Raw genomic sequence first — 18,342 nt, forward strand, 5'->3', positions numbered from 1 at the left:
CTGTCCTCATGGCCCCAGTCTGGCCCCTTGCAAAGGTGGGCAGCAGTGCAAAAGGGAGGCAGGTTGGGACAGTGCTGTTCCTTTCTCTGCTGGAGGGCCCCCTCCATTCCACTGAAAGGAGAAAGGCAGGATTATATTAGGATTCATGGCTGAGGGCCCTTTTCTCCATTTAAAAAAAAAAAAAATATATATATATATATATATATTTACAACTTCATTGGTATAAATAAGAATATATTAAATAAATAAATAATGTGTACATATATATGTACACACACACACACACACACACACACACATTTCCTTGACCTAAAAATTCTTTTATATTCTTTTGATTGAAAAAAAACGATGTTTTTTTAAGGGTATAGCTCAGTGGTAGAGTGTGTGCTTAGCATGCATGAGGTCCTGGGTTCAATCTCCGGTATCTCAATTAAAAAATAAATAAACTCAACTATCTCTCCCCAAAATTTAAAAAAAAAAGAAAGAAATAAAGAAAAAGAGAAAAGAAAAAAAAAAACCCCAAAATTTGTTTTTTTCATGGGCCTATAAAAGCACTGTGGGCCCTGGCACTGTACCTCCTGCACCTAACGGCTGAGTCTGCCCTGACAGCAGGTCAGCTGCACAATGGCCCAAGGGGCCAAGGGGTCTGCTCTTTTCTTCCCCAAGTGGCCCAGGAATTGGTCTGGAAAGAGGGGCAAGAGCCTCACCATGTCCCAGGCACTGAAGTGAAACACTCAATAGGTATTTGTGCCTTCTGTTCTCAGAAACACAAGCAACAAAAGGAAAAAAAAAAGATAAATTGGACTTCATTGAAATTAAAAACTGTTGTGTTGCAAAGGACACCAGCAAGAAACTGAAAGGCAATCCACAGAATGGGAGGAAATATTCGGAAATCATACATCTGATAAGGATTCAGAATATTTAAAGAACTCTTATGACTTAACAACAAAAAGATAACCATTTCTTTTTAAATGGCCAAAGGACTTGAATAAACATTTCTCAAAAGAAGAGATACAAATGTCCAATAAGCACCTGCAAAGATGCTCAACATTATTAGTCATTACAGAGTTGCAAATCAAAACCACAATGAAATATCACTTCACACCCAGTAGGATAGCTGTAATTAAAAAGACAGACGATAATAAATGTTGAGGATGATATGTAGAAATCTTCACAAGGCTGGTGGGATCGTAAAATGATGCAGCCACTTTGGAAACAGTCTGGCAGTTCCCCCAGCAGCAATTCCACTCTCAGGTATATATCAAAAAGGAATGAAAATGTGTCTGTACAAATACTTGTACACAAATGTTTACAGCAGCATTATGAAAAATAGCCAAAAAGTAAAACAACTCAAATGTTCACCAGCTGAAAACGAAACAGGGTATATTCATATGACAGATTGTTATTTGGCAATAAAAAGAGTGAAGTACTGATACATGCCACCGTATGGATGAACCTTGAAAACATCGCACTAAGTGAAAAGAAGCCAAGCATGAAAGGCCAAATAGTGTATGATTCTATTCATATGAAGTGTCCAGAAGAGACAAATCGATAAGACACAGAAAGTAGATTTGTAGATTTAGGCTTAAAATAATATAAACTTTTTTTTTTCACAGCTCCAGAGGGCAGAAATACAAAATTAGTATCACTGGACTGAAATCAAGGTGACAGCAGAGCCACATGCCCTTACTCCCTCCAGAGGCTCCAAGAGATAATTTGCTCCTGGCCCCTTCCAGCTCCTGGCAGCTGCTGGCTTTCCTTGGCTTGTGGCTGCATCCATCTAATATTCAAGGCCAACGTCTTCAAACCTCTGTTCTGTCTTCTCATTGCCTTCTCTTCTGTGTGTCAAATCTCCTTTCTCATTTAAGGACACTTATGATTGCATTTAGGGGCCACTCAGATAATCCAGGATGATCCACCCATCCCAAGATCCCTAATTTAATCACATCTGTAAAGATCATTTTTCTCTATAAGGTAGAATTCACAGGTTCCAGGGATTAGGACCTGGTATCTGAGGGGACCACTGTCAGCCCTTTACAGAGGGTATCATGATCCCTGTTACAGACGGCAAAACAGCCAGAAGGTGAAGTATCAACCAATTCTCAAGAGTCACATCCACCTGCTGATGTCTATCTGGCTTGCTCTGGGGCCTTCAGTAACTGACGTTATAAAGTACTTTCGTGGGCAGAAGATTCAGATCCTGCCCATGACCTGACACACACGACTCATGAGACCAGTACCAGCTTCTCAGGAGTGTGACCTGGGCCATTGCACAGGGCCCTGTGCTCAGAACAGTCCATGTTGGGTTTAACACCCTGTGGGTGGCATCTTGAAATTCTTAATAATATTGTTAAAGGGGCCCTGCATTTTCATTTTGCAATAAATCCACAAATCATGTAACTGGTCCTGCGTGTGACTTTGGGCAAGAACAGGAACAGATGAAGTGGGTGGAAAGGTTCCTGCACACTGGCCTCCCCTCAGCCTTGGAAAGTATCAGACTCCCTGCCCCCTGCCCCATCAGCCTGCAGCCAGGCTACCCCTCTGCTTGGAAAGCTCTTCTTAACCCCCCACCACCCCCATCTAGGTAACTCCTCCTCTCCAGGCCCAGCTCAAAGGAGACTCCTGGACCAGAACAGGCTTCCGGTTGCCTGTTCTCAAAGCTCCCCATCTGCCCCTTCATCGCACCCATCACTGCTGGTAATCCCATACGTATCAACATGATCCCCAAGAAGCATCTCCCCCATTAGACTGTCAGCTCCATGAGGATGGGCTTGGGTCTCTTGGGCTCACTGCAGTGCCCATGCAGTCAACATAATGTCTGTGATATAGTGGGCCCTGCAGAAATATTTGCTAAGTGAGTGAATGAGCTGGAAGCACAGCCAGATGTAAACGGTCATCAGGTAAGGTGACCATGCACAGGCCATGGTGTCAGACTTGTTCCAGATGCTGGCCTCAGCGCTGAGCTAGGCTCGCTAGAGGCAGAGAGGGCCAACGTCAGCTCCTAGCACAAGGAGGCCAGATTCAGCCGTGAAGGGAGGGCAGGCCGGAGACCAGCAGAGATGACTAGGGTCTGAGAAGCCCACAGGCGTGAAGGAAGAAGTGGGTGTGTGGTAGTCTGGGGGGCCTGGTCCTCCACGGGGCCTGAGTGGGTAGCAGCCTCAGCCCACTCATATATTCTCCCCTTAGGTGAGAGGTGGTTAGGGCTGGAAATGGGCCAGGCCAGGCCTCCCCAGAGGATCCTGATAATCACTTCTGATCCCACCTTGGGTGAGCTCAGGATCGGGCCGCCGGAGAGAGCAAATAATAGTACCTGATCTCCAGTTACATTTGAATTTCACAGAAGCAGCAAGTTACTTTTTGGCATAAGGATGTCTCATAATTATTTGTTGTTTATCAGAAGCGCAAACGTAACTGGACATCCTGTGTTTCATCTGACAACCCTCGCTCAGGACCCCTTCTGGGAAGCAGTCTGTTTCAAGAATGCTTCTCTCTCTGGCTTACCTCATGTAGTATGACTACACCAATTGATACTACTTATTTGTGAAATCTAAAAAAATGACATAATTGAACTTATTTACAAAACAGAAACAGACTCACAGACATAGAAAACAAACTTATAGTTATCAAGTGGGAAAGGGAGTGGGAAGGGATAAATTGGAAGTTCAAGATTTGAAGGTACCATTATATAAAAAACAGATAAACAACAAATTTCTACAGTATAGCACAGGGAACTATATTCAAAATCTTACAGTAACTGATAATGAAAAAGAACATGAAAAGAAATATATGTATGTACATGTATGACTGAAACATTATGCTGTACACCAGAAACTGACGGAACGTTGTAAACTGACTATACTTCAATTTAAAAAAAAAAAAAGCTTCTGCTAAACTGGAGCCACTCGTAGAAACACCGGGTCTTGGGGGCTGAAGCAGTCCATTTTCCAATTTTTGCTTTTTTAGGTTATTGAAAGGACACGAGAGGAAACGGGGCTGCAGACAGGAGAGAGTGTCAGGAACACTCTTTCCCAGGCCAGGCCCAACTGGGATGAAACAGCAAGGATGGCCGGGCAGAGGGAATGGCATCGCAGTCCTAGAGGGCACCAGGCTAAGCACCAGGAAGGACAAAGGCCTGGCCTTGCCCTTGAGGAGTTTAGAGGGGAGGCTACCCCATCAACTGATCATTCAACAGAGTCAGGCTGCTGAGAAGCCCCTCCTGGGAGAGAGGCGCCTCCTGGGAGTGAGAGCTGGCCTTCCCTGGGTATTGCTCTTCGGTTTACTTCACTGGTTTAAGGTGGATGATGATAGCTACCTCCAGGGCAGTGCCTTTATCCATCTTTCTGACAATTGATTCTATCCTCTGACTTCTCCTTCCCAGCTTTGAGTCATCCACAGATGTTATTAGAAGGTCACCTGAGTCCTAATCCAACTTATTAATAAAAATATTCAGTAGGAGAAGAATGAAGACAGAGTCGTATGGTACTCCACCGGAGACCTGCCCCAGGCTGATCATAATCAAAATTCTTTTGATATATATGTTCTGCAAGCTCTAAATCCCCTTCCTCTACTACTGTTTACTCCATCCTTCACCATGAGGATATGAGGTTCCTCATGAGGATGTCTTAGATATCATGATAAATTCTCAAAGTGCTGATAAACTGCAGTAATGACACTACTACTAATAAATAATGGACTATTTTTTGTCCTTATCCTCCCTTTTCTGTTCCTTCTACCCAAGATGAAGTCAACTTTGCTAAAATAAGAGGAAACTCTAATTGGCTTATCCTAAGTTTGTGGAGAAATTACCCTGCCAGGAACAACTCTTGGAATAGGAGGTGGGAAACGGTCACAGTTTATCTAGGGATCAGCAGAATGAATTTTAGATACAAAAAGTGACTTTGGTTTAAAGCACAGGCAATTTTCAGCTTATCAGGTTTTGACTCAGAAGTTTGTTTTTAAGTTGGCTGCTGAGCAAATGCTAAATGTACTCAAAACCAATCTGACAAACACTGACTAGGTTCTCTGGGCACCATCGCCTCGGCATCCCCACCCCCATCCCTGGCTCCTTCATACTCTTTATCTCCAATGAGTTGAAACTATACTGTGAGCAGCCTGAGCCCCAGGTCTCTTCAAGCCCCCAGCTTGGGACACTTTAATCCCAGGGGGTGGTCTGGGCAGTTTCCCTTCCTTGCAGGTGGGACTTGGCCACTGCATATCTGGGATTTCTTTAAAGTCCACTGTCCATGATTTAAAAGGCATTTTTAATGGAGCCTAGTCCTCTCTTTCAGGGGACTTCCCAACAGGAACACTGTCCCCATCCCTCACATCACCCATCAGTGCCTACAGACTCCCACCTCTACGAGTGCCAGAGCCTCACCTGGTGGCCCAGGGAAGGATGGCAGCAATTTCTCCACCCTGTTTTCTTAAGCCTAAAGCTTTGGGCTTTAGAAATCCACCTTCCTGCTAATATTTCAATATTAAGGATTGAAGAGGAGCAGCAGAAAACATAGAAGGTAAGAGACAAGAATGTTGGACAATGGCCCCTGTCCATATCATCACTCTCTGACTTGTCCACTTCTGCACATAGACTCTGGGAATTTAAGAGAAAAAAAAACCTTTAAAATAGTTAAAACATTACCAGTCGGGGTGGTTCTCAGTCCAGTGTCCATGTAGGTTTGTCTGTGCCCAGCTGGCTTTCATGGACTCAGCAGAAGTGCATGGTTACTTGTTATCATGATCACACATCACTTTGGTTTCAACAGGAAGTCTGGCTAGGGGAGCAGCAGAGGAAGCAGAGGCCAGGGGCTGCGAGGGCCCCCTCTTCTCGGCTCTCGGGGGATCTCTTCATCCCCTGCTCCGAAAGGAAACAATGGCTCCTGCCTAAGAGGCTTCACCTCCCCAGGATTTTGGGCCAAGCAGGGTGGTGCTATTCCTGGGCTGGATCTCCAAGTGATGGAGGTGTAAGGGGCAAAACTGTCCCCTTCTCGTGTCTAGCCTGAAACCCAGAAAATGTCCTGTGTTTAAGAAAAGGAGGTGGGGGTAGGGATAGGGAATCCTAAAACCGCAGATCTCAGGGGCCTTGATATCCATCCTCAACAAAACCCCAGCAGATTATTTATTAGGTGTGTAAAAACTTTCTGTTGCATCTAAGCATCCCCTAAAATCTTTTCCTAGTGAGTTATGGCTCTCATTGTGTGTAGAACTTCAACAAAGTCTTCATAAAGTACACAAATACACACACACACACACACACACACACACACACACACACGGAGGAGGCCCAGGTCTCTATGGTAGGGAAGGGTGGAGAATGGGGAGTCCAGGCCAGACCTGACAGGGCTGCCAGTGAGGGTCACACCCAGGAAGGATTAGGCTACATATGAAAGGCTAGATGAGGCCTGGGTCATGAAGGAGGTGGGGCAGGAGGAAGGGTGCTCAGTGAAGGGACTGAAGTGGCATCTTAGCACCCAACAAACAGGTACGGATCACAGCAGAACTCCTACAGGTGCTGGTAGAGGGCACTTGCAGCTCCCAGGCAGGAAGTAGAAATGACCAGAAACCAGCAAAGATCTTTGAAAAATAGGTCAGGACAAATTAACCTGATTTCGTTTGTGGCCTGAGTTACCAGACTGTTGAATCGGTCGAACACTGCAGGTATAGAGTTTCTGGATTTCAGCAAGACATTTGACCATGTGTGTCCGGGGATCCTCATGAAGAAGTATGTGGTATCTGCCATTTGTGGGATCCAAAGAGGTTTTGTCAAAGGACATCATTCATCGTGGAGTGGCACGTGGCTCTGTCTTCTTCCCTCTCCAGAATTACAAGAGGACTGGGGAGCACGCTAATTGGATGACAACGCTGGTAGGGATAGGTAAGAGGCCAAAGAACAGAATCCGTAGTCAAAAGGATGTCACTGGGAGGGAACAGAGGGCCAGACGTAACAGAAACTTAAAGTTACGCTCCCGGTCTTAGTTCCTCAAAGCTCAACAGACTGCATGGGGAAAAGAAGAACTGAGGAGTTTGAAAGGGACACGGCTACCACCTCAGCTGGCAGCATGAATGAAAGTAAAGCCTCAGAGGGGAGGAGATGTCCCACTGCGTTCTGTCATACATGCTCAGCTCAGCGGGGGACGCCCAAAAGCGCATGGGTGGGTGATGAGAACACTGAGAAAAAGACCTCCAAACGCATCAGGAGAGGAGCATTTGAAGGAAGTGGGAATGTTAAGACTGAAAAGGAAAGAGCTGAAAGAGTATCTGATAATTATCTTTAAAGAACTGCATTGTTCTTATGTGAAAGAGGAATTGGACTTCTTTTTTAACTTTGGGTAGAAACCATAGGGAAGTCTGTTTTAGTTAGAACTCGGTAGCACAGCAAGTGAGGGAAAGTTCTGCAAGGGTCTTTGAAGACAGCTTAGAGAGGGGGGTGATGTTTCCAGAGGGCTGCGGGGTGCCCTGTGGCCGATGTAGGGCAGTCACAGCCCCCGCGCCACGAGGCAGGTTTGTAAGGCGGCTCCTGAGGTCTCCAGCAGCCGCGCAAGCCACTCCTGTTCCCTCTGGGGGAAAACTGGCTGCGGCACATCTCTTCATCTTACTGACAAAGCAACTAGAAGATAAAGATCTGTCCAAACCAACGCCATGAGTCAGAGCAGTGTTCCCGCTGATTACTGGGGCTGAAGACAAAGGAAGCAGACAGTTGCCGTCATCACAGAGGTCATTAAGTGGCCTCTGTTGCTTGCGGCTCGGCTGAAATCACAGTTCCCGGCTTGATGCTAAGAAGGGCCATGGAGTTCCTGCATAACCGGCCAGATGGCATGAAGAGGCATCTGAGTCCCTGTGGTGGAAACCTGAGATCCTTCCGACCAACCAAACAGCCTAGCATGACAGGAACCAAAAAACACCAAGAAGGGAAGCAAAGCACATCCCATGTGTTCACAGTCTTCATATTTGGGGGATACAGTGCCAGCTGGGGGCGGCAGAATGACCAAAGTCCCCAGAGAAACACAGAGAATTCTAAACAGCTACTGGAGGAAGACAGAGGCTCATCTGAGAGCAAAGGCGACAGAGGGAGGTTGACCAGTTGATTTGAGAGGGGCAGCGGGGTCAGGTCTTCCAGGGAGAAACCAGGTGTAGAAGACTTTAGGCGACTTTTTCTTTGGGAATTTATACAATCCTCCCTCACAACCCCCTTCAAACAACCTACAGTGAATGATTTTGAAGCGTCGTTCTCAAGAGATTTGGAGAGGGGGTGTCTGCAAACAGTTACTGAGCATTTAGCACCTCTCATGGATTGTCTCATTTAATTCTGTGGATTGGATGCTAGAATAACCCACATTTTACAGCAGAGAAACAAGACTCAAGATCCCACGACTGGTTTAAGTGGTAAAGTCTGTTGGAACGCTGGCTGCCTGATTTCAGGGCTGAGCCCTTAACTTTTTGCCTGATCCGTCTGGAAGAAAAACATTTCAGGACTTCTTGAAATGCCCCACAGTAGGAAAATCTTCAGCTTAGAACAAAGGCTGAAGAGGTCAAAGCCTAAAAAAGTTGAAATACACAGAATATGAATATTTATTCACTTACCAAGGTTATTTTAGGATGTAATCCTTCAATTTGTTCTATACAACTGTCTTAATGTTTCCTGTTTCTTTACAGCTTCATTACCCGATTAAACAAAATTAAAATACATAGATGCATCCAAAAAAAAATGAGAATATGCACTGGAAGCAGTGCTTTTAGACAGACGGGACATTCATGTGATTTAGGAGCAAGCCAGGAGCCTGTATAAACATTTCCAGTACTGAGAACGTGAGAACACACGTGGGTATCAAATGTGTGACCCCTCACAGATCTCAAGGATCTTTAATTAGCTATTTAAAAAATGAACCAGTTGCCCAGAGAAATTTTTTTTTAAAAAAGTATGTTCACGAAAAAATCTGTAACTGAATGTTCATGGCAGCTTTGTGATTTCAGCGTTCCCTCAAAACTGGAATCAGTCCAGGTGTCCATCAGTGAATGGCTGAATAATGCATGCACACCATGGAATAGTCCTCAGCAATGAAAAGGAGCAAACAAATGAGAGATGCAACAACTCGGATGCGTCCCCAGGGCAACAGGCTGAGTGAAAAAAGCCAGTCCCCCAGATATGATCTTATTGACATCACATCTTTGAAATAACATATCTTAGAAACAGGGGACAGACTAGCAGTTTCCAGAGGTTGGGGATGGAGAAAGGGAAGGAAGTGGGTATGGATGGAGATAAAGGGCCCCATGAGGGATCCTTGTGGTGCTGAAACTGTGTGCTGACTGTGGTGACGGGTACATGAACCTACACAGGCAATGTCCTGTGGTTTTATACTGTAACATTAAAATGTTACCTCTGCAGAAACCTAGGTAAAGTGCACAAGGGATCCCTCTATATTTTATACACACACACACACATTTATTTATTTTAATTGTAGCACAGTCAGTTACAATGTGCCAATTTCTGGTGTACAGCACAATGTTCCAGTCATGCATATACATACATATATTCCTTTTCATATTCTTTTTCATTAAAGGTTATTACAAGATATTGAACAGAGTTCCCTGTGCTATACAGAAGAAACTTTTTAAAATCTATTTTTATATATAGTAACTAACATTTATAAATCTCAAACTATCAAATTTATCTGTTCCCACCCTCTTTCCTTGGTAACCATAATATTGTTTACTGTCTGAGAGTCTGTTTATTTTGTAGATGAGCTCATAGTGTCCTCCCCACCCCCTTTTTTAGATTTCACATATGAGTGGTATCATTTTCTGTATTATTTACTACAAACGCACATGAATCTACTATTACCTCAAAATAAGTCTCTATTTGTAAAAAATGGACCAGTTTCCTGTCCCTACAGGGTTCAAGTGCTGTTCAGATGCTCCCTGAGGCAGGTGTTGTTGGGGGATTACTGCATTGGGCAGCCCCTCCAGTTCTCCGTGGGGTCTCATGGGGAGCGAGAACCTCCGGGGCAGTGAGGAGGAAGCTGACCATTGCACGTAAGTCTCCCACTTCTGCTGGTCCCTGAGCACGCAGTGATAATCAGGGAGAAGTGGAATGTCCTCCTCAAAGAGGTTCATTCTCTCATACCAAGAGGAAGAAGTGAGCTGAGCTGCTCTGAAGGTATTTGGCAGGACCAACTCTGTCACCATCTGCTTTTCGCTAAAGGCTGGGGCTCCCCTGGAGTCCAGGGGTTATGCTGAGAAAGATAAAACATGAATTTTAACACTGCTACTTAGAATCTGGAAGAACCTTGGAAATCCTCTCCCCAATGAAAGGATATTCTAGATGGAAAGAGAACAGGAATATTCTGAGACCTAGGAAAGACGTGGGAAAGATCTGGATGTTCAAGGAGGTAAAGGGTAGTTTTGAACATTATTCCAGAGATGCACTGAAATGCACCAGCTCCTCCTAAGTGAAGTGTTTCTTTTCTGGATAATTTCAAGACCAGTTTCATCCAGACACTTACTCTTGATGGACCTCTTGAACAGTGAAATTAATGCCCTCAGTCCTCTCTTTCCCCCCAATACGATGAGGCTTACAGCCATCCCTTAGGTCAACCTACAGAGAAGACCCCTGAGGTTGGCCATGACCTGTCCCCGCAGCCAACAAGTGGGCCTGACATTATCTCAGCATTCTTCATTGTCTCTAGGACCCCTACTCACCACTTACCCTGTATCCTTATACCCGGGACCAGGCCCGGTAAGTGTGATGTCAGCCCGAGGGTGCTCCAGCCCAGGCACTGGCCTTTAAGGAACGGCCTGAGTGCTGGACCGACCCCAGTAGAGCCGGCTCTCCTCAGGCGTCCAGCTGACAGAACTCACGTGAACCTGTGTGCAGTCTCCTCTGAATACCCACCTTGCCTGCATCTGCATCTCCCTTCCCCTGTATCCACATTTGCTCTCCATCTGCAAACGTTGCCCTCCAAGAACAGGCTTCTCCTGGGATCTCCACAGGTAGGTGGGCACAGGAAGTGTAAGGGGGCTCTGCCCTGCCTGTAATCACATCTGCCCCGCTCTCAGAGACGGCTTTGCCCACACAAAGGCACTCTGAGCTTACCTTTTCTGCCACCTAACAATATGGACTACCTGGGTCTGCCTGTCAATCTATTTTTCTAAGGCGGCTGGAAAGCTGAAGGAAGGGGAGGGGAAAGCAGGGCCCCCCACTGGGCCCTGGAGGCTCATTGTTCTCACACCCGCATTGTTCTCAGGCCCTCACTGCTTACCCAGAAGGCCCCCATAGCCCCTAGGGAATCAAATGAGATTGTTTTTTCCCAAGATCCAGCTCTTCAGGTGTGAGCCGCAGTTCTTGGACAACGGTGGTCACTGTGGCATTTGTGCAACAGGAAAGAGGAAGGAACTTCTGATCTGTGCGGCAACAGCACTGACAATGCGCCCCCCACCCCACCCCAGCCAACCGGCAGCAGAGAGGAAAGGAGTTCCGTTTCCAGAGTGATAAATCACCAGGAAGCCAGAGAGGGAGCTTCGGCGAGAGGATTTTTCCTTTCCTCTGGTCCCTGCAAACACATTCTCAGCTCCGGACTTGGTTAGATGCCTGGTGCCGGCCTCTCCAGGCTGAGCCACAGGTAGAGGAAGAAAGAGGCGGTCTCTGCTAGATGGAAATCAGCACTGAAAATCCTCCACCACTGAGAGTGGAAGGGAAGGGGTTTCGGCTTCTCTTAAAGGTGCACATCAGGCACAGGTGTCTGGGTGACCAGGCGGGCCCAGCAGTACATCACCCCTGGGTGGCCACATACCAACCAGAAAGCTTCTCCATGTATGCCACCTACATTATTCTTTAACCTACATTAAGCCCTACACGATTCTGGGTTCTATTATGTGAGCACACACACAGGTATTATTAGCCTTTTTTTCAATGGAAGAACAGGCCTGGTGAGGGAGAGAAATGGGCCAGAGACAACTCAGCAAGTTAAAACAGTTGCTGCAAGTCGCTCCTGAAGGTCCCCAGGGCTCTCATCTGAGACTCTTTCCCTTGCTAAAATTAGACTATTTTTCCCCAAGGAAAATTCCAGTCTTTTTGAAATGCTCTGAAATGTCATTTGTCCCAAGCCTCTTTGGTTACTCTTCATCATTCCACATTCTCTTGCTGCTTACCTTTGCATATGCCATTCCCTCTAACTGGAATGCTGTTCCTTGGTTGTTTGGTCAGCTACCTCCTCAGGGGAGGTGCCTGGGAAGGTTTCCCCGTGGTTCAAACACCTTGCTTTCTGAGCTCCCACAGAATTTACCACGTCATATTATGAGGCAGAATAGAGTAGCAGTAAGAAAAGCCTCTCTGCTAGGCCCAGACTGGCTGTGTGACTTTGGGGGACTTAACCTCTCTGAACCTCCACTCATAAGCAAGATGGGGGTGTTGACAGTATCTGCCTTACAGTGTTTGTGAGGATTAGATGTCAACACACATAAAGCATTTAGAAAACGCTGGCACACAGCTATTGCTCAGTAAACACTGGCTGCTGAAGACTTAGTGTGTTTTCAGCAACATGTGTCAAATGAACGCTGAATTCACGGGAGGGTGTTTTCTAACTACGTTTACACACCAGGCATGGTGTGAGGTACCTTGACATGTAATATTTCACTTAGTTAAGACACTCCAAGACTGGACCCAGGTAGCCAAGGATTAGCATTTGGCCAGTGTAGCTTGCAGCATCCTTGAATGGCCCCCTCCGATCGCCTGAGAGCCCTCCCTTCCTCCTGCTCTGCCGTGGCTGGGCCTGGAAAGGGTCCCCACTCTCAGTGCCAGGCCAGGAGGCTCTCAGCCCTCACCACAGCTGGGTTACCCAGGTATAAACACCGAGAGATTCAAATAACCTGCATGACTGCATTTCAGAGGCCTGCTTTCTCGGGTCCCACAGAATTTACCACACCATATTGTGAGGTGTGCGGCAAAAGACAAATTAAACCCCATGTAGGGCAGCCAGCCTTCTCTGTGGTCTCAGAAGAAAAAAATGAAACCAAACTCTGTGTGTAAATACAGTTTATACCAAGTTGTATAACAGCTGAAACCTCTCTCTGTAGCCACTAGGCAGCTTTTTAACCACCCCGGACCCCTCTCTCAAGCCTTGAATCAAATGGAAACAATTTGCTGTTTTTTGCAGCAAAACAAATAAAAAACAAAAAACAAAAATAACCCCCTTCCCTCTCCTCTGCCTTCATCAAATTGATAAAGATTTGATGAAGGTCTTTCCTGCCTCTCCGGGTTTGCCCAGACCAGTGGTTGCCGGGGACTTGGGGAGGGATTAAGGATTGACGGCAAATGGGCAAGAAGGAACTCTGGGGTGATGGGAATGTTCTAAAACCAGATTGCGTTGATGGTTGCTCAACTCTACATATTTACGAAATACAGAGTTCTGAAATCTAGCAAATAAAAATATAGGATGTTCTGTTAAATTTGAATTTCAAATAAGCAAACCAATAATCTTTTTAGTGTAAATATATCCCAAATATTGCATAGGGGCATACTTATACCAAAAAAGTGCTTGCTGTTTATCTGAAATTCAAACTTAACTGGTCATCCTATTAGTTAGGACCACCATATCCTAACTAAAAGTCTTTGAAGTGTACACTTATAATGGGTGAATTTTATGGCAGGTAAATGATACTTAGCTGTTAAACTTAGCACAGTGCCTAGAATAATACTGATGCTTAAAGAAAAGTACAGTTTTCCCTTCTGTACACCCTCTCCGTTTCCTCCCCACTCTCACCTCTGGCAAAATACAACTGTAAAACAAAACAAAAGAAAAAACTCACCAGCACAGGAACCCATAGAAGTCATCAGTGTAAGAAATTTAAATAGTCACTATAGCTTTGTTTTCCTGGAGCTAGGGGCCTGCAGAGAGCAAGAGCTCAGGGTTAGAAACACTGCAGGGTAAACCAGGGAGTTTGAACAGGCCTCTGCTTGGCAGGTGCTCCAAACTCCAAAGTCATGCCCACCTCACCCCCTCGCTAATTGCTGCCCAGCAATTCAGCTCTCATCAGCTGGGTGGGCAATGAATGCTCTGCACAGACTGGGCAGGGGGCTACACAAATAAGTATAACACTTCCCTGTTCTTAAGGAGGCCACCAAGTAAAGAACTGGAAGCCCTTTATACACCTACTTATCAACACACACAAAACAGTCACACTAATACCATTAAAAGCAGAGACAGAAAAATTCCTCTTATCTCCCTCCTACAGGAGAGAATTTTTTTACCTCCTCCAGTGAAGGAAAATTAACTTTCCTTTATCTGTGGAGTTTGCCTACAGAATTGCATTTTGCAATCAGTAAGAGCATGTTCCCTTTTCAGAACTGGCATAGTTGCACCCGTCCCTGGTAGAGATGAAGCCATCTGTTGGTAGGTCTGGCTCTAAGCAATCCGGGTTCCAAATTCTGACCAACTGTCAAAATTACGATAATTTGTTCTTCAGATTCACCCCACCTGAGATCTGCAAACTGATCCTTCTGAATGAAAAGGACTCATCAACCAACATTCCACTCGGCTCTTTACTCTTCTGTGGTACTATTTCAGAACCAGAGGATTTCACAAAAAATGGCCCCTCAAAGTGGATGCTTCAGTGACAGTTTGCAAAACTATAAAACTAAGAATCTCATTACTTAGCTCACCAACAATATAAACAGGGCGATCTGAGCATTTCAAGCAGGGAAGAGAAGCACTGGTGAGCATCACTGTCAGCCCGGAGGTAAACCCAGACCCCCAGCGCCCAACTTGTGAGCTCTGGGGTGAGCGATGGGTAGGTCAGTGCAACAGAATCCAAGTGGCTGCCTTAAGATAAGGCAGCACATGCTGAACAAAATGCCGATGGTGTAACTGACGTTTCTTGTAGAGCAACGTGTGATTTATATGCACTGTGGCTCAGTCCCAAGAGGCTGGTACAGCTACAATAACTCGCCACAGTGCCACGGCTGGTCAGGGGGCTGACCCCAAGGCCCTTGTTTTCACCACCCAGTTCAAGTTCCTCCAGGTTTTGGCTGGAATTCTATCAAGCCAGCAAGGCTGTCCCTTTGTCTATTAGCAACTTCGATTAATCAAATACATACATACATAAATAGAAAATAGAAAAGTCTGTAACTATTTGGTAAATGCTATTTTTTTAAAAAAAAATTTAAACAACACACTTTTATTTCTCACAGTTCTGGAGGCTAGGAAGTCCAAGATCAAGGTGCTGGCAGATGTGGTGTCTGGTCAGGGCCCACCTCCTAGTTCACAGATGGCCTACTTTTCACTGCGTCCTCATGTGGGGAAGAAGTGAGAGAGCTCTCTGGAGTTTCTTTTTCTGTTTTGTTTTGTTTTGTTTATTTTATTTTCAGACTTTTTAAAAGTGAAGTATAGTTGATTTACTGTGTTATGTTAGTTTCAGGTGCACAGCAAAGTGATTCAGTTGTATGTATACATGTAAGTCTATTCTTTTCCATTATAGGTTATTAGAAGATACTGAATATAGTTCCCTGTGCTATGTAGTAGGCCCTTGCTGGTTATCTATTTTATTCATAGTAGTGTGTATATGTTAATCCCAATTTTTTGATTTATCTCCTCCCCTCACCCCAGAAAATGCTATTTTGGATAATATCTTCCCAATAATGTGATTTAGGAAAGAGGAATAATGAAGGAGTTGTTGATGGAGAAAAAAAAGGTAGGAATCCCAGCCTGCACAGGAGTATGGGAAATTCCAAAGTAGCAGACAGCATTTTGCACTTCTGGTAACCAGGGTATCAGTGGTGAATTTTTACTGGACTAAGAAAAAATTACTTGCCCCCAAGTGCCCTTTTCACATGCATTTGACAGTATTTTTCATCTAATGACTAAATTCCTTTAATAAGCACCTCATTTCATTTACCCTCACTGGCTTGAAATAACAGGCTATTATTGAAGGGAGCTTTAACTTTCTTTTTCTTTTTCAAGGGACTTAAAAGAAAAGCAAGCAAAAACAATAATTTTATAGGCAGGAACACTTAATGGGTGTGTTCATTCCATAGCCCATTTGAAATTACAGAAATTTTACAATGGCGCCACCTAATGGAATGTTAGGTTAGACACACACACACACACAAATCATTTCTTCCACCTTCAAATTTATACCAGTGACTTCTAACACTTCTTTATCAGCTTTGGATATCCCCATTGATTATTTCACTCTTGATTATTATTTCTAGGAGAAACATAGCATTGATGTAAAAATATTATATAAAATTTATAGCATAAAAATACTTTAAAAAGTGTTTAAAATAAAACTTCCCCATTCCTTTCTCTAGACATAGTACTCTATGGATATACAAATAAAGGAATGAACAAATACATAAACAAGTGTAGGTATGCGTATATATATGTACTATTAGGAACAGATAGGATATCTTATATATTTTCTGCAACATGCTTTTCTGAACCTTTTGCTCATCAGGAATATATTTTCGTTTAAATACATAGAGAACTACCTCATTTAAAAAAAAATGGCTCCAAAATATCTCATCTTTTTGGGATTTCTTTCCAGAGTAATAAAAATCTTCTAATGTTAGACCATGGTGGTGGTTGCATCTCTTTGTGGATATACTAAAAATCACTGAGCTGTATACTTTCAACTTTACAGTATGTAAATTATATTGCAATATAGCTGTGTAACAAAAGAACAATGTCAACAACATCCTATAATTTAAGTAACTAAAGACAAGCTATCTACCACAGCTAGGTGTGGCTAGGCATCTTAGTTAATATTCCAGATCTGCATCTACCAGCTGGAGACTTCGTTCTATTCCTGAACGGTTTTCCCATCTGTGAAACAGAACAACTCACAGGGTTATTATGAGGATGGACTGATCTGGCCCATCTGATGGGCTGACCCCTGGCCAGGAGGTACTCAGTAAGTGCTAGATCTTCCCTGTTGGTCCTTGAAAGACTATTGTTGAGAGCACAGCAAACCCAGAGAGGCAGGAAAGACCTTGGGGAATCCACTCACATGGTGTCATTCCTGAGTAGTGACCCCCTACAACTGGGAGGTCACTGGCCCAGACCAGGCAGGGACACCAAAGCTCACTATTCACAGCTGTGAACAGATGGAACAAGTCCCAGGAAGAATCAGGACAAGGAAGGTGAGGCTGGCAACTGGCCGGTGAACTGACTGGATCTCCCCAGAATCCTTAGCACCCCTTTCCCTGAGAGGGGGCATCACTCTGGAGTCCAGGGATGGAGCCCCCTCCTCTGCAGCAGCCCAGCCGTCTTGATATGGGAGAACCGGAGAACAAGAGGAAATTATCAGAGTCTCTGCCAGCCCTAGCCCCTACAAGGAATCACAAAGCTGCCTTCTTTTAAGGACACTAGTGTGACTTCATCTTAACTAATTACATCTGCAAAGACCTTGTTTCCAAATAAGCTCACATTCTAAGGTTCTGGGGTGGCTATGAATTCTAGGGGGCACTATTCAACCGAGTACAGAATCTGTGGGAACAAATCAGAAATGAAGTGAATAGTGAATTGCAGCCCAGAACATCTTCTGCTCAAATCAGAACAGCCCAGACTGTCTTTTTACACTGTACAAGCAGCAGTACAAAATAAAGTAAATGATTTCTATTTCTGGAATGAAAAACAATTTGATTATTATCACCAAAAAACATGAACATCACTCAGAAGTTATGTTGGGAACAAATAGGGCTGAGAAGTTATGATGTGAAAAACTGAAAATACTAAATATATCTCATCAGAATGATAATTTTGTTCTGGCGAAGCTCATTGCTTTAATAAATTCTACAATCCCAGTGAGAAAAATAATGAAAAGAATACCTTAAATCTGTTTCACACAGGTCTGTGAAATAATAAAAATTCTGGAAATTTTACAATCAAAATTGTATCTATAAAGCAAGTGATAATGTTCAGAAACTGCTATCAGAATTTTTTTAATGCAATCTTATGTAGAGTTTTAAATACTTATTTTTAGACAGGAAATTAATAGAATTTCAAAAAAGAATAAAAAGCATGGGTGTATCACTGTGACCTAAATTAATGGTCCTGCTTATTGTAAAATGTAACTATGGCAATAAGAAAACAAATTTGAAAAATTTATAAACTAAGGCAACAAAATTTCCATCATTTCCCCCAAAGTGTCAACTATTTCCCTAACATGTATTTTTTTATAAGAACTCTTTTATTTTGGTTAAACATAATCACAGTACAATTATAACACCTAAAGGATTAACAGTACATGTTAATATCATCAAAAATCCACTCAGTATTCACATTACCCCTAAGGTCTTTCTAGCTTGGTTGTTCAAATCTGGGCTCAACTAAAATCCATATGTTGCAGTTGGTT

At 44.1% G+C, this 18,342-nt stretch overlaps 1 protein-coding gene across 1 annotated transcript in view; it reads right to left on the minus strand.

Annotated features, from left to right (window-relative positions):
* POLG2 (DNA polymerase gamma 2, accessory subunit) overlaps window positions 1–18,342 on the minus strand; it is a 66,367-nt gene continuing 48,025 nt past the window's right edge. The window contains exon 11 of the transcript XR_012059791.1: window positions 1–111. The gene's annotated coding sequence lies outside the window, so the exon portion shown is untranslated. The remainder of the gene's footprint in view (window positions 112–18,342) is intronic.

Source organism: Vicugna pacos, chromosome 16 (assembly GCF_048564905.1).
Source record: "Vicugna pacos chromosome 16, VicPac4, whole genome shotgun sequence".
Classification (NCBI taxonomy): domain Eukaryota; kingdom Metazoa; phylum Chordata; class Mammalia; order Artiodactyla; family Camelidae; genus Vicugna; species Vicugna pacos.